The 14,905-nt window shown below is 37.5% G+C and overlaps 1 protein-coding gene across 2 annotated transcripts in view; it reads left to right on the top strand.

Annotated features, from left to right (window-relative positions):
- The window catches only part of POLR1E (RNA polymerase I subunit E), a 970,793-nt gene that overhangs the window by 32,642 nt on the left and 923,246 nt on the right, over window positions 1-14,905 (top strand). The window contains exon 2 of one of the 2 annotated variants that reach the window (XM_044059633.1): window positions 6,567-6,713. The exons of the other annotated variant lie outside the window; for it this stretch is intronic. The gene's annotated coding sequence lies outside the window, so the exon portion shown is untranslated. The remainder of the gene's footprint in view (window positions 1-6,566; window positions 6,714-14,905) is intronic. 2 annotated transcript variants of the gene reach the window in all.

The following is a 14,905-nucleotide window of genomic DNA, read 5'->3' as shown; positions in this document are numbered from 1 at the left end:
CCAGTTCAGTGAGATGGTTTGTAGTTAAGTACTAGGCTAGCTGCCGTTGAGTGCCATTTTAAGTCTAGCCAATTTCCCTCAAAGGTAAGAATCAAACCCTGTATTTTTGTTTGTTAGATAAGCACCTTTGCTATTATGCCAACCTCCAAGTTATGTAAAACAATACTTAGGTTTGTAAATTTATCTAACTATACCACACATGTCATTTGTATGCATTCTAATTTCTTCATTTGTGAAGCATCAAGGGCACATAATGATCTACAGTATTCATTAACAGGCCAAAGAGTCATAATAATTAACAGAAGCAAAGCTTTTTTTATCCCTGTTAACATATTGCAGGATATTCCTGATTAAACCATAACCTCATCTTGTAACTGATTTATATGTTCATCAAATATTAAAGATGAATCTACTAAGACCCTCAAATCTCGCACTTAGCCACATTTTAACAGCAGTTGCTTATCTAGATAGGTATACTGGGTTATGGATAATGTAATGTGTCATCATGCACTTTTTGGCATTAAACCTTATCCTTAGATGAGGTCCACTGAGGGATTGTATCAAGAGGTGGTCAGTGGTATCAATAGCAATGGAAACACATTTGCTGTTATCACTGAATTTGCTGATCTAGGTTTCTCAGGGGTTGGGCAATCAGACGTCAGTAGACCAAAAAGCATAGGACCCAGGACAGATCCCTGTTGTACCCCATCGTAACTGTTTTTTAGTCAGAGAAGCACTCTAATCCTAACTGAATATTTTTGTCTGCCAGCCAGCTAGCCATCTATGTGATTTGTATATGGGTTATTCTTCAGCTTGACCTTTGTTTTCGATATAACATCATGGTGAACTGAGTCAGGTGCTTTGGCAAGGTCCAGATAGATGACATCAGCTTCAAGGCTGTAGTCTGTGAATCTGATAATGATTCATAAAAGCTTAATGCTGGAAAATGTCTAAACTAAAATCAAGAGAATGCTGAAATTAGTGGCAAAGTGCACACTACTCAAAGCATTTACCCGGTTATACAGGTTAAAGTGACTAGCTTATAACTATCAGTGGAGGGGTGGAATTGATCTTTAGGTATAGGCATGACTATTGCTTCCTTCCAAATTCCTGGCACAAATTCTTCTGCCAGGCTTCTTTGAAACAGCTTGGTCCCATGTTTGTCTCAAGTCTTTATGCTATTCCATGCAAAAAGTAGCCATTTACACCATCAGGGTCAACCACTGAGGTGGTTTTTAGGACTTTATTGATTGCATCATCTGAGATTAATGGACATTTGCGTGAAATATCAAAAACTGGAAAACGTAAGATACCGCTGGCAAAATTGTTATTGAAAAAGCCATCCGTAAATACCTTCAGTAGTTTTGATGGGTTTCTAATAACTTTAAATTTATCTTCAGATTTTAAAGTAATACTGTAGGTTATATTCGGTACTTGTGTATTATCGCAACCCGATTTTCCACACTCACTTCCTAATGTTTCTCAGACAAGATGTGTGGTAACCTAATCAAGGTTTGTTAAAGTCTTAACTACTATTCTTGCTGATTGTTTTACACATGTGAACAGGCAGAATGGCAGATTTCCTGTTCCCGTGGTGCATCCTTTCCCGACATCTAAACAGGACTGCTGCTTGCCAATGCTAGAATTCCTGAAACTCACCATGGGCTACCGGCCCATTTTAAATGTCATTACGTGTACAGACTGTAATGTCTGATTCTTACTTTTGTTACATTTGTGTGTGAATCACTGACCATTTGCAGTACCTGTTGGCAGTACTGTAACTGGGTACTGTGAATAAACAACTTCACATTTACCGAAGTGTGTGTGCGTGGGAAGCGGGATAAAGTTCAACTCCCTGGTCACAGGAGTAAGGCAGGAGAAAAGCAGCAGTCCCTGAGGAATCAATGTCCCCTTACTGACTACTTGTAGCAAGCACCTTTACTTCGGATGACTACTGCCCGTGAACAGTCAGACAGTGTATTATGCATTAAATTGCCTTCGCCGCACTTGCAATCAGCAAGGCAGGATTTGTGATCCGCTGGGGCACTGTGGAGTTAACTGCAAAAGTGAGACACGCCAGGCAGGCGTCTCAAAATGGGCAGTTATTCCTCTCCCTGCCACCTAACCTGTGTGACACAGTAAAACTGACTTGCGTGCACACCCCTTTCCAGGTTAATAAACCTTTTCTGTCAGAAACATTAAGAATTATTCGAATGGGAAAAATCTGGTTGTGATAATACGCAAGTACCTTATATTCTTTCCAGAAGAGCATGTAATACTAATTTACAAGTGTTCTTTCTTTAATGAGTTAGGAACATCTTTTCATTTTTTTTCCAAAGCTGCTTCTTCATACACCTTTGGTGAGCTAAGTTGCATGACCACTGGGGGTGCTTTCTTCTAATCCACCAGAGTTTTACTGGGGGGGGGGGGGCAATAGCACAACGAACCAAATAAAATCTCTGACTGCATCGGTACAATTGTGTTATGGTTCTAACTACGCCATTTTTACCTGCAACTACAATAATAATATCCTATTTAAGAGACAGACTACATCGTACTAACTTAATGCTGTCTCTAATATCTACCAGTCTGCATCCCCTCAGGCAAAACATGGTAACCATGTCACGTTGAGTTCCAGGAAGAATATCCCGCAATCCTATTTGGTTGGAGACTTTTTCATTTTATCATCAAATGAATTGGTTTTAGCGGCAGGAACTTAAATTAGATTGTCCCATTGCAAATTCACAGTACCAACTGAACCACCCCCTAAAGTCTTCATCTTCTCTTCACAACCTGAGTGGTTTCAAACCCACAAACCAGTTCCACAATCTCACTCCATGACCTTTTGGCAATAGCACAACGAACCAAATAAAATCTCTGACTGCATCGGTACAATTGTGTTATGGTTCTAACTACGCCATTTTTACCTGCAACTACAATAATAATATCCTATTTAAGAGACAGACTACATCGTACTAACTTAATGCTGTCTCTAATATCTACCAGTCTGCATCCCCTCAGGCAAAACATGGTAACCATGTCACGTTGAGTTCCAGGAAGAATATCCCGCAATCCTATGTGGTTGGAGACTTTTATCATCAAATTAATTGGTTTTAGCGGCAGGAACTTAAATTAGATTGTCCCATTGCAAATTCACAGTACCAACTGAACCACCCCCTAATGTCTTAATCTTCTCTTCACAACCTGAGTGGTTTCAAACCCACAATCCAGTTCCACAATCTCACTCCATGACCTTTTTTATTAATGTTCCATTTAAACATGGGTTGTTGGAGGGAGTACTGCTGGCGATATTTAGTGGAGGAGATGCATTATGTGGATAGTTCTAAAGGGGATTCCAGATTGGCTTAACTGCACTGGTTGTCATCAGGTGGTTTATTAGGTTGTGGGTGGATTATGCTGTCAAAGCTTTTGCTCAGTTTGCTCTTCCTTGGTTTATGTGGACAGTCTTAACTAACTAATAAAGAAGTTTGACATCTTTTGTGGGATGTTTCAGAGATGGGTGTTCTATCTGAACACATATATCAAGTAACTAAAGTATAAGAGAATGGCAGGTATTCCACAACAATTGAAGAAAACCACTAGGTATATAATAAAATAAACACTTTATTCCACGAAGTAAGCGCTTTCACGTCTCCAAGGATGCTTCTTCAGACTTAAAACAATAATATAACACTCCAGCTCCATTTAAATATTGCATCACTTCAAAAAGAGACCAATGAAATGCCTATTAAAATACACGTTAAAAACACAATTCTCTTATTTAGTATCTGTAATACTGCTCTAAAGGTATAGCATCATATAATGAAATTCTTAGTATAAAGAGCATATAATAAAAAATGAAATACATACAATAAACTTCTTCATTTAAAGAAACTGCTAGTAACACTAGTTCTTGGAAACCTTACTTCAAACATATTTACTGTAACTTATATATTCTCATTCTTCAATCTTTCAAAACACTACATTTTAAAACAATGAAGCATCTCATTTAAGAGGCAAAACAATATTAAAGAAAATATGTATGTATTAAAAAATATATATAAAAAAAAAAAAATATATATATATATATATATATATATATATATATATATATATATATATATATGCACATTGTGAGATATACATACATACATACATACATACACATACATATATACAACAAAACATAGTAGTATACATCATTCATGGACTTAGTGTTTTAATGATCGGTCCAATAAGAATGGTGTCAATGAAACTCTATCATTCAGACCACGTCCCCTATCCGCTTGTAGCCTAATTATCCACTTCCCTTCTTCTTTCTCTGTATAATTGCTAATGTTGCCTAACCTCTCTGGGGGGTATATAGACTCTAACACTAGGAACTTAAAATAGCCAGACATGTTCTCCAGAATGATACAACGCATAGTTTTTGCCAGTACTTGTCAGCATGAGATGCAGCTCCTGGACTCTCAGCAGCTTTTAAGGGGCAGAGAATTTAGTAAAACTGCTGCCCAGTGATTAGAGGCAGCCTACAATGCACACCTGCCCCCAACTGTCAGCATGCTCTCTGAGCAGGAATAATTCACCCCTTGTCAGATAGGATGGTGGAAATAAACAAACTAAATAAAAAATCAAAAAAAGGTTCTTCGTGGCTGTTTCTCTGTCTTGCCTGAATGCAGTGCCAGTTGCACCAGCAAAGACGGTTTTCTTCAGTGCCAGCCACAGTAGTGCCTGAACCCACAAAAATGTTTTCTGAAGATTATTTCTAGTCTTATTATCAACTGCAACATCTTTAATTAACTTTGTCTTAGAAACTACAGGAAAATGTCCCAGTCTGTTACATCTCTTATACCTTCCACCTCGTTTGCACACTGCTGTACCTCAGTATGATAGTGATCACACCCCATACATTTGCCAAGAAAACACTCACGATGCTTCTCATACATTCACATACTTTGACAAAAAAGTATTTATCACTTTAAACTTGGCATTCACTCTGCATTTCTCTTCTCATATCATTTACCATATTTAATATTTTGCTTCTTTACTAATTCCATGCCTCTGGTGATTTGTATGGTCTTTTCTAAAGTTAAATTTTGAGGGTTGTAGTGGTAGTCCTAAGAAATGGGTAGTTGCTAAGTGTGATTATGGGAGGTACAGAAGTCTGAAGTTGTACTATTTGTGAATATATCCCTTACTTCAAAATATAGAGATCCAGAAACTAGTACATATGCGTAATACGGATGTGGGGGGTGCACCTCCCCATGCCGGTGGAACTACAACAGTGCTTTGAAAGTGTAATAATGAGGTTGAGAATTCAGTTTTATTGAATTCTCAGCTTAACTGTGAAGTACTGGGATTTGTAGTATTTTTCTTTTTTTTTCCAGCATCTCACAATAATTTAGCCTTCACAGCAACCCACTTAACCCTTTGTTCTTCTGTTTTAATTTACCTCATGGTAGGGCAAAACCCAGTGGTCCGGTGTTCATCATACTGTGCTGGAGTTCAGAATTTTCCTTTGTCTGCTGTCCTGTGTCACTGTACTAACTGCTGCAGATATGCTTTGCACAGAGCTCCATCCTCACATGCCCATGCTTGCTGTACATCTGCTTTATTCATGCTGAGTACACACTTGTCCAACCACCAGTTATAATTATGGGCTAGCTTGTAATTTCCATTTCAGGTGATCTTCCAGCAAGGTATTCTAAAACCACCCCTTGAGAAAGGAAAGCAGGCCTTGACTGCTTGATCCTGTTTCTCTTTTCCATCCTTCCATCTCTTTGATCCCGTTTCTGTTTTCCATCCTGCCAGCTCTTTGTTTGCTAGCAGAGCTTGGAATGCTGGAACTGCTTTTGGGATTTTCTCACTGCTTCAGTAAGATGGAGTTTTTTACATATGTGGTTATGTACCAACAAAAAAGTGCCATATAGGCCTGGGGTTAACATTGCTCTTGCAAAAGAAGGAAGCAGGTACAGTGGGGGAAAAAAAAACACTAGCTAACTCCAGTGGTAGATAAATGAGAATATATTAAATTCTTCTTCACCACAAAAAATATATCCAATTACCAGTGATGCAAAAATTTATTTAAAAAAACTATATTAAATGTTCATCATTATGATCCCTGCTGCAGTAGTCTAAGCTTGTACTGGTTATATCCTGCACAGGATATAACAGCTGGCCAGCTTCAAAAGCTTTGGGGCACCTTCCAGACTCCAAAACTGTTAATCGGCTCTAGCCGAGGTGACTTAAAAGTCTTTTCTCAAGTTTTTATACACCTGTTACAGAGCTGACTAGCAGCTATAGCTTTAGTGAATCCAGCTGCTGCTAAACATTTTTTTGGTAAGTCTAACCTCCCTCCTTCTAAGGATAAGGAAGGTTTTGATACATTTTGGGAAATGTGTAACTTTGATTTTTAAAATTCTAAACTGTCAGGCTCGTATGCTGGTTTATCCTGACTAATTAGGAAAGTAAGAGGAATGTTTGGTATCAAATCTGCATTGTGTAATTTGGTTTCTTTTATTTCTGAAGTCACTAGTCTTTGTCAATTTTTTTTTTTGGCTCTGCAGATACTACTACCAGGGATGGTGCCACCAAAACTGTTTTAAGGAAGTTTGCCTGGCAAAATTCTCAAGAATCTGCCAGAAGATGTCAAAAATGAAGTGTTGAATTCTTCCGTGGACAGCAATTTGGTTTTTGGACCATCTGGTGCAGAGGTCATCAAAAATGTGATGAGAGGGGAAAACTGATTCAGGGAATCTCTCAGTTTTTTCAGACCTCCTTCCAAGGGATTTTCAGCTTCCTCCTCTAACTCTGGCAATAAATAAACTGTCTCCACAAAATTCTAGTAAGCACACATTTAAGCAAAGGCAGGGAGGTTCCAAAATGGAAACAGGAACCCCCTAGAACAAAGGACCGTCTTTCCTCTTGTTTTACATCGTATGCTGTCTTTGGGTAATAGAAACTGTGTCTACTCCTTAGGGAAAGGATTTTATGCAAGAATCTTTTTAATGCCAAGGAAAGAAAATTCTTGGAGACCAGTTGTGGCCCTTTTCCTTCCTTAACCAGTTTGTGGCCCTTTTCCTTCCTTAACCAGTTTGTGGCCCTTTTCCTTCCTTAACCAGTTTGTGGCCCTTTCTTTCCTTAACCAGTTTGTGATGGTGCTCACGTTCAAAAATGTTTTCACTTCACTACTGTTTAAGTTTCTTGGCAACCTTAAATTTAGAAGATGCATATCATTACATTCCTATTCATCAAGATTTCAGGCATTTAAGGTTTTATATGTCTGGATTACATTATAATTTCTCTGCATTACCCTTTGAGTTATCAACTGCCCCAAGAGCTTTTACAAAGTACTTTGCTCCTGTGATACCCCACTGCAGGCTTCAGGGTGCCCACAATTTTCCATATTTAGACCACTTGTTTATCTATGTAGAGTGTGTGTTTTTTTAAAGTGTCAGGAATCTCTTCTTGGATCATTGGCTGAGATTCCAGGAGAACATTTAAACATCTTTTGACTCCCTGTTACTAGATTCTTTTTCCTGGTGTGTCGGTCGAATACCTCAATGCAAAGAGCTTTTCTTCCACGAAAAAAAAAAAAAGGATCCTATATTTATATCAGTTCCAAGGGTTTTCCAGTCAGGCTTCAGTCTCAGCAAGGGGAGATACGTCTGGATTCTAGGTCTCGTGCCAATCAAGATTCTTATACCTTGTGGTGATGTGAGGTAGTGCCAGCTATGCCAGAGGTGGAGTAGGGCAGGGCATGCATAATGTATGCCAGCATAGCTAGCCGGAGTTTTGTAAAGAACTGTATGTCGTTTGAATATCAAACTGATTTGTGCAGATGCTTGTGTTAAAATGTATTTGTAAAGTCGCTTGTGTTAAAAAATGTATTAACGGTGGGTCCTGTTGAACAGAAACGAAATATACATGTATGTCAGACTGTATTGTTATTAACTATTGAAGTATATATGTATATTTTAATAGAGTATACTGGAATGGAAGGGGTTAAGCTCAGCCCAGCAAACCTTAAAAAAAATAGCTTGAAATTAAATTACTTGGTTTAGGCCATAAAGATTTTATCTCACAGGCCTGGATGCAGCCAGAGACACAATGTGTAGGGTGGGATCCTGCTCGTATTGTCCTTAGTAGTGAACTAATTGCTGCCCTAGGGTGCCAGATAATGTCTGCTTAGTCTCTGCAGGAAGGGTGGAAGTATTGGAATTGTTTTACAGTCTCCAGATGCTGGAATAAACCTTAGCAAAGCTCAAGTGTGAATTGTGACGCTTCTGTGCCAGATCCTGGCTCAAGTATCTAGTAAGGGGGCAGTGTGAGAACCACATAATCAGGTGACCGGATGTGATGTCATTCTGTAGCCAGTACTAAAATTGTATTTAGATCCTAGTGAGAGATGTGACAGATGTGACTCGGCACTTGCTCTAGTAAGTAACCTAACTAGACAACAGTAATTCTTTAGTCAGTTAGGAAAATATAGTGAGATTGGCTAAAAAGTATTGTTTTTCTGCATCTGTCTGAATCTTTTCATCTAGTTTTTTTTGTATTTTCTGTGCATTGAAATTCTGGTGTTTATTGTAAATAGATATTCAGCATTTTCATGTATTTTGTCTTATTTATTATTAAATATATTTATACCTTTCTTTGTAGCCATTTTTTTTAGAAAATATTTTGACCTTTGACAGTAATTGTATGTATTTGGTGGCACTGTGGCTTCATGCTTCTGAAAGTCTTGCTGATTGGTTAACACTACCATTTGTATAAGTATTAATTTTACCAAGAGTAATTGGGTATGCTGGTAAGAGCCTTTAAGTAGCTGGCTGGTAGCAGTGAATATACCTTATAGTTTGGAGGTGGCATAGTGGGTAAATCTGTGCCAGCCTTTCCCAGGTGTGTGTGTATGTGTGTGAAAATCAAATCTCAAAGTGTGTGTCAGGTACTTGGAACAGGGGCACAGAGCACTGATTACTGCAGAGAGAAAGGTGGAATCTTATTTGGGGCCCAGAGAGGAAGTCCAGCCCCAAGCCTGGAGTGTGCTTCCTTTGTGCTCTGGTGTCAGTGGTGAGGATTGAGGCTCCTTGATTACTGGCCCAGAGAGGGGATGTCACATACCTGTTGTAAGATTTCTTGTGAGAAATACACATTGGTAGCTGAAATTTCTTTGGTCCCAGCATCAGCACCCACTGACTTTACAAATTTCCATTCTGGGATTTAAAAAAAAAAAAGGGAAATAAGATGGTAGAGACATCAAATTTCTCCGAATCAAGGCCTCCCATTCTCCCTTCCTGCAACAAAGCAGTCAATTACAAGATATGTCTTAGACTTTGAGGAGCAATGTCAATGGACATAAAAGTGCAGTGTCTTTAACACTTAAATTGAATTATCAGTTGTGACATGGGCATACATTTTTATACAAAAATAAAGAAACCATATTAACAAGTTCATATTTACAAACATACACCACCTGTATTTTTCTGTAGAATATAAGCAATTCAGCATTACTTAACTTGTTCTTTTCCTGCCTTCTCTTTAACCTCATTCGTCATCCAAAACATTTTCTGCATGTTCCATTATTTTTTTTCTAAGCAATTTGCTCATACCTTTTTCTAAAGGTCCTACTTCCAGTTCTTTTATCTCTTTCACAATTACTCACTACTTCAAATACAGTTGGTTTAGACTTTGATTTCCATTTGTATTCATTTTTTTTTGGTAGCTGCCAGAATTAACTGAACAAGGCCTTACTATGTCTAGGCAATTGAGATCCTGTATCCAAACAAAAAAATCCTTAATTACACTAATTTGCTTGCCCAGTATCTCTGATAGAGTAGTCGGTGGCGAAATGTTTAATATCTGCTAACTCATTACACCCCCAAAACATATTCTCCCAGCTACCTCTTTCTTCCTGATCACACCTCCAACATTTGTCATCTACCTGAGGATAAATTCTTTGGATTCTGCTTGGGGGTATAAAAATGCCTGTAGAAACAGTTCCAGGCAAACATCCTAAATCTTTTAGACTTTTTTGCATATTGGGACCCATATTTATGTCCTTCCATTGCTTCCTTGCGAATTGTTTATGCAATCTCTCTTCCCAGTCTTTTCTAACCTCCTCTGATTGTTTGTTAATGTGCAGTATTTTATATTCCCTACTAATTTTCACTTTTTTAACAGTAGCTTCTGTTGTAGATTCAACTAAAAACTCTGTCAGTGCTGTTTTTTCCACTTAGGATTCCCTTATCCCTTTCTGTTTGCCTATACTTTGATATTAGTCCCTGCTAGGGAAGGCAGCATTTAGTGTGCACTCCTAAATGTCTTCTTGACCTCTTCCCATTCTTTTACCTTTCCCACTCTTATTGTTTGCTTCCATTACCCTGGTTCCTTCGCCAATTTCCTCTAGTAATTACCAGCCCCCTCTTGCCTATTCTCTGCACCCCTAATTGCAGTCATCTCTGTTGTCAGAATCTCCTTTCTCTATTCTCATGTTGGCTTAGTTCATAGAATACTTTCTACTATTTTATGAATATAATATTCTGTATGACTGTTGTTGTTCTCCTTAAGGATTTGCATCCAAAATCTCACTCTCTATTTCTTGAATTCCCCCTACTTCATCAACACCCATTTCTAATTTGAATTGTTGTTTTCTGCTTGTGTTATGTATAAGAGTCTTAGCTGCTTAAATCTAAAATATTCTTTCAAATCAGGTAATCCTGAACCACCTTGTTCTGTTGAAAATGTCAGCTTAACGCACTTGCCTCTTGCCCTCTTCCTCTTCCAGACAAATTCTTTCAACTCATTATTACTATCCACAGCTTCTCTTCTGGTTGATAAAGTTATGCCTGACCTGTGTATAAAACTAAAGAGACTAAAAAAAACATATTCACTGTTTGTACCTTGCATAGCCATACCCCTATCCGTAGACAGGAGCTTCCAGTTCCTTAGTTTTTCAGTTATCTTTTATTTAGTCTCTTCCAACATATCCTTAGCTCCATAACAGAATGCTTTTTAGCCTATACTCCCAAATACCCCCTTAAATGTTGTGTATTGCTGAATCAGATCATGTGTGGGTACATCATTTACAGCTATAGCCTTTTTTCAGGATATAAAATTAATGAAGATCAAACAAACTTGAAACTGTCTCAGAATGTTCCACAACACCGAGATGTACTTTTCTGGTTCTGTCAGGTACAAAAAAATACCATCTGCAAATAAAGCCAACTTTTCTTGATTACCATACCAAATATATCCTTGAATTTCTGAGTCCCTTATTTTCTTTACTAATGGTTCTAAATCTAACACAAATAACAAAGGGGGGAACAAGGACACCCCTGCCTGGCTCCTTTGTTCAGACACAGCTTATCAGAGTGGAACCCTCCCACTTTGAATTTTACCTCCTATCCCCTCATATACATTGTTGGGTTGGGAGGGTGGCCTAATAGTTAAGGTGTTGAGTCTCACACAGTTAGCCTAGTACTAACCTATGAACCTATGAACCTATATCCTCCTAATTAACCTTATTATTGTATGAGGGAGTGCAAATGCATCCATTGCCCTTTTCATAAAATCCTAGCTTACTCTGTGAAATGCTTCTCTGCATCAAGACCCACCAACAACAATAGTAAATTCCTACATTCTGCTTCCCTTTGGATCATCATTGTTCTGTTTAATGTTGTCAAATGTTTGCCTCCCCCCACAAAACCATACTGATCCATATGTAAGAATTTTGGCAACACCTTTGCCATTCTTTTAGTTATTAAAGACAAACTTTATAATTGCGGTTTAAAATTGAAATGTGCCTATGTGAAGCTGGATCTGATGGGTCTTTACCATCTTTAGGTATGATCGCCACAACAGACTTTCTTCCAGTATGTCTGTGCTTCCCCTCCTTTTAAAATACTGTTAAATAAAACCTTCCAGTTTTTTCGCTTTCTTCCCTGCTAGTTTTCAGACTTCCACCAGAATGCCATCTGTTCCTGTAGATGTTCCCGCAGATCGGTTATACATCAGTTTTTTTATCTCATCTCTTCCTGTCTTAACTGTTAATTGTTATCATCTACCTCTAACCTTGGCATATTTATTTTCCATTTGTGCTTTTTCTTGATTTCACAGTTTCTCTGCTGTAATACAAGTTTCCAAAATATGTAATACCTCTATGGGATATTTGTTTATTTTTCTTGTTAAAAGCTCTCCAATTTTGGCAGCAACCGTTTGTACTGTCTTTTGCCCAAGTCATCCTACTAACATGTTTTTGCTCTGGAGATATTATTAAAAACAGTTGCTTAACAGCAGTCTTTCTAAACTTATGCATATTATCCAAGTACTCTCATATTTTTTAATACTCTACAGTTGCTTCTCCTCTTGTTCTGTGAGATTCCCCTTAATCTGCGCTACTTTAATCTTTGTCATCCCCTCTGAATAATTCTAGTTACTTCTTAGCCATATATTTTTCTTTTATTTCTGCCTTACCCCTCTTTCATTTTATCCCACTCATTAGCTGTAAGATTTGGCATGCTTCTGTCTTCCGTAATAACTCACAAATAATTTCCTATACCCATTCCTTTAAATTCCTGTCTTTTTAACAGGTAGATGGGGAAGTGGCAGTGCCTCATTTTTACTTTCTTACTCTGCATGTTTATCTTTGTTATTATTGGTGCATGCTCTGAAATAGTTATTGGATGTGTGTCAGATCTCTCAGTTAAATGCACATGTCCCTTTGAAGTAAAATTTCTGTCTACTCTATACCATTTGTACCTTGGGAAATAATATGTAAATTATCAGTGTTCCTACTACTGATTTGATATCTTCCATACTAGATATTTCCATAAATGTCTTCATTTGCCATCTTTTGTTATGTTCTCCTTTCTATGTCCTCACTTCTGGTGCGTCACATTGTTGCTATTCAAATTCCAGTCCCCATCTGTGAATACTGTCCCCTGCTGAAAGCTGATTATTTTTCCTAACGTTTTCATAAGCTCCATAATAGCAGTTTTAAATGGAATATAAATACATGTCAGCATAATCATCCTCCTTTAGTAGTAGCCCCTTACTAGCACAAATCTACCATTCTTTTTTTTTTGTTCCTCTTCTGTCACTATTGGAGCTCTGTTAGAAATTTAATAAAAGTATTAATCTCTTTCTTTGTCCCTGATATTCTGCTGAATATCCATCCTGAAATCCTTTATCAAATTCACATGCTCATTTATTTCTGAATGTCTCCTGTAGCATTGCTATTTGCAGTCTGTGTTTTGTAATATAATTATTCTTTCCTTTTTCTGTATACATGTGAGACCATTCACATTCCAAGAGGATATGGAAAGTGTCACCATTATGATAAGAATTGGTATTCCCCCCTATTATAGATGATAGCTTTTTTAAATTTCTAGCTGTTATAATGCATGCACCCACTGATGTTTGGCAGGTTAATTCTTTATGCAATTTTTTTCTAATAATCTCCATTTGAACCTATGTCATGTTTTAAAAGACTTTTTTGTTTTAACAAAAACCCTCAAACAAAAACAAGCAGAATGCTAGAACACCCTATAACTTTAATACAAACACACAAAACAATGTACATCTTCAAATAATGAAGTTAACCCTCCTAATAGGAACAGTTGTCCCAATCAGACAGCTGCAAACACAGGCCTGATCTCCTAAAGTTATCCTTGCTAAGACTCATGCTGCTGCTTGTGCTTTAAACTCACACTTGGTGTCAGTTCTTTTTTTTTATTCCCCTCTCAGATGTGAAGAGCAACTTGCATGCTTTCAGAAAACATTCATTTTTAGCCTTGAAGAAACCAGTGTGTCAATTTTTTTTTATTTCCCTATAATCAGCTTGTCTCCATGGGAATGTAAGAAAATAAGAAAAATGTAGCCCTTAGCTTCAGGTTTCTAAAGACATACTGAAACATTTATTGCTAAAGGAAAATTTTAATTACATTCAATGTTGTCTTATTTACTTGTTTTCACTTATTGTTTTTAGATTAAGCCAATGGTCTTAATCCAGCCATTCATCTATGTAAAAGTAAGAGAGAACTTATCAGCTCTCCATATATCGTCATCCGTGTACTTTCCCACCCCATCCCCCACCTCAGCAACCCAAGATTGCAGCCTGTTAACTTAAACATGCTTTTACTGAGTCTTGTTTTCTTTTTGCGTTGTAATGTCTACATTACTCGATACTAAAAAAGAGCATCTGCTTATTTTAGTATCTTTATCACTTACAACAATAATTAAAAATGCTATACTATAAAACTTTCAATTTATAGCATGAAAATGTTTATGGAAATATTGTTAAGAACAGAACTTGTTTTACTCAGTTACCTTTTTCCTTCCTCATTCCTTTCCATTGGTGCCCTTCCAAACATTAATGACATGGTGAGGCAAATGCCTTTCAGTTCCCCACAAGTTTAACAAAGTCAACAAAAGTCCACTCCACCTTGTCTTGTGCAACCGTGTTTCACAAATGTAATTGATGTAATTGCTTTGTAATTTCACATTTATTCACTATTTTCTGTGATGTTGGTCTTTTTCATGTTCGTCTCCATCTCCCAACTTCAGACTCCAGTTCAGTTCCAAGGTACTCCCAATTCTAGTTAACGCCAGTGTTTTTCTCTGTCTCTCAAGCATTTTCCTTTGGAACAATGGAAAAGATTTCACTGGTGAAGTCTCTTCATGTGTTTTATTATTAGAAGAATGAGAACCACTTCCTTTCTGCTTGATGGCTCACTTTTTGTTGAACAAATTTTTGTATTTTTCATCTTTGCCTGATCTGTGTCAAAATTAGTTTGGTCTCCAGGAACAGGAACAAATATACTGAAGCAGCTGGATAGATCAGCTCGAATCTCACACCTGCCTCTTGATATTCCCTGATTGTTGGAATAATTTTTTTTATCTTTTA

The sequence above is a fragment of the Protopterus annectens genome, chromosome 17.part0 (assembly GCF_019279795.1).
Source record: "Protopterus annectens isolate FY-2018-M chromosome 17.part0, PAN1.0, whole genome shotgun sequence".
Classification (NCBI taxonomy): Eukaryota; Metazoa; Chordata; order Ceratodontiformes; family Protopteridae; genus Protopterus; species Protopterus annectens.
The sequence above is the reverse complement of the archived record's forward strand: the minus strand, read 5'-3'. Positions and strand labels throughout refer to the sequence as shown.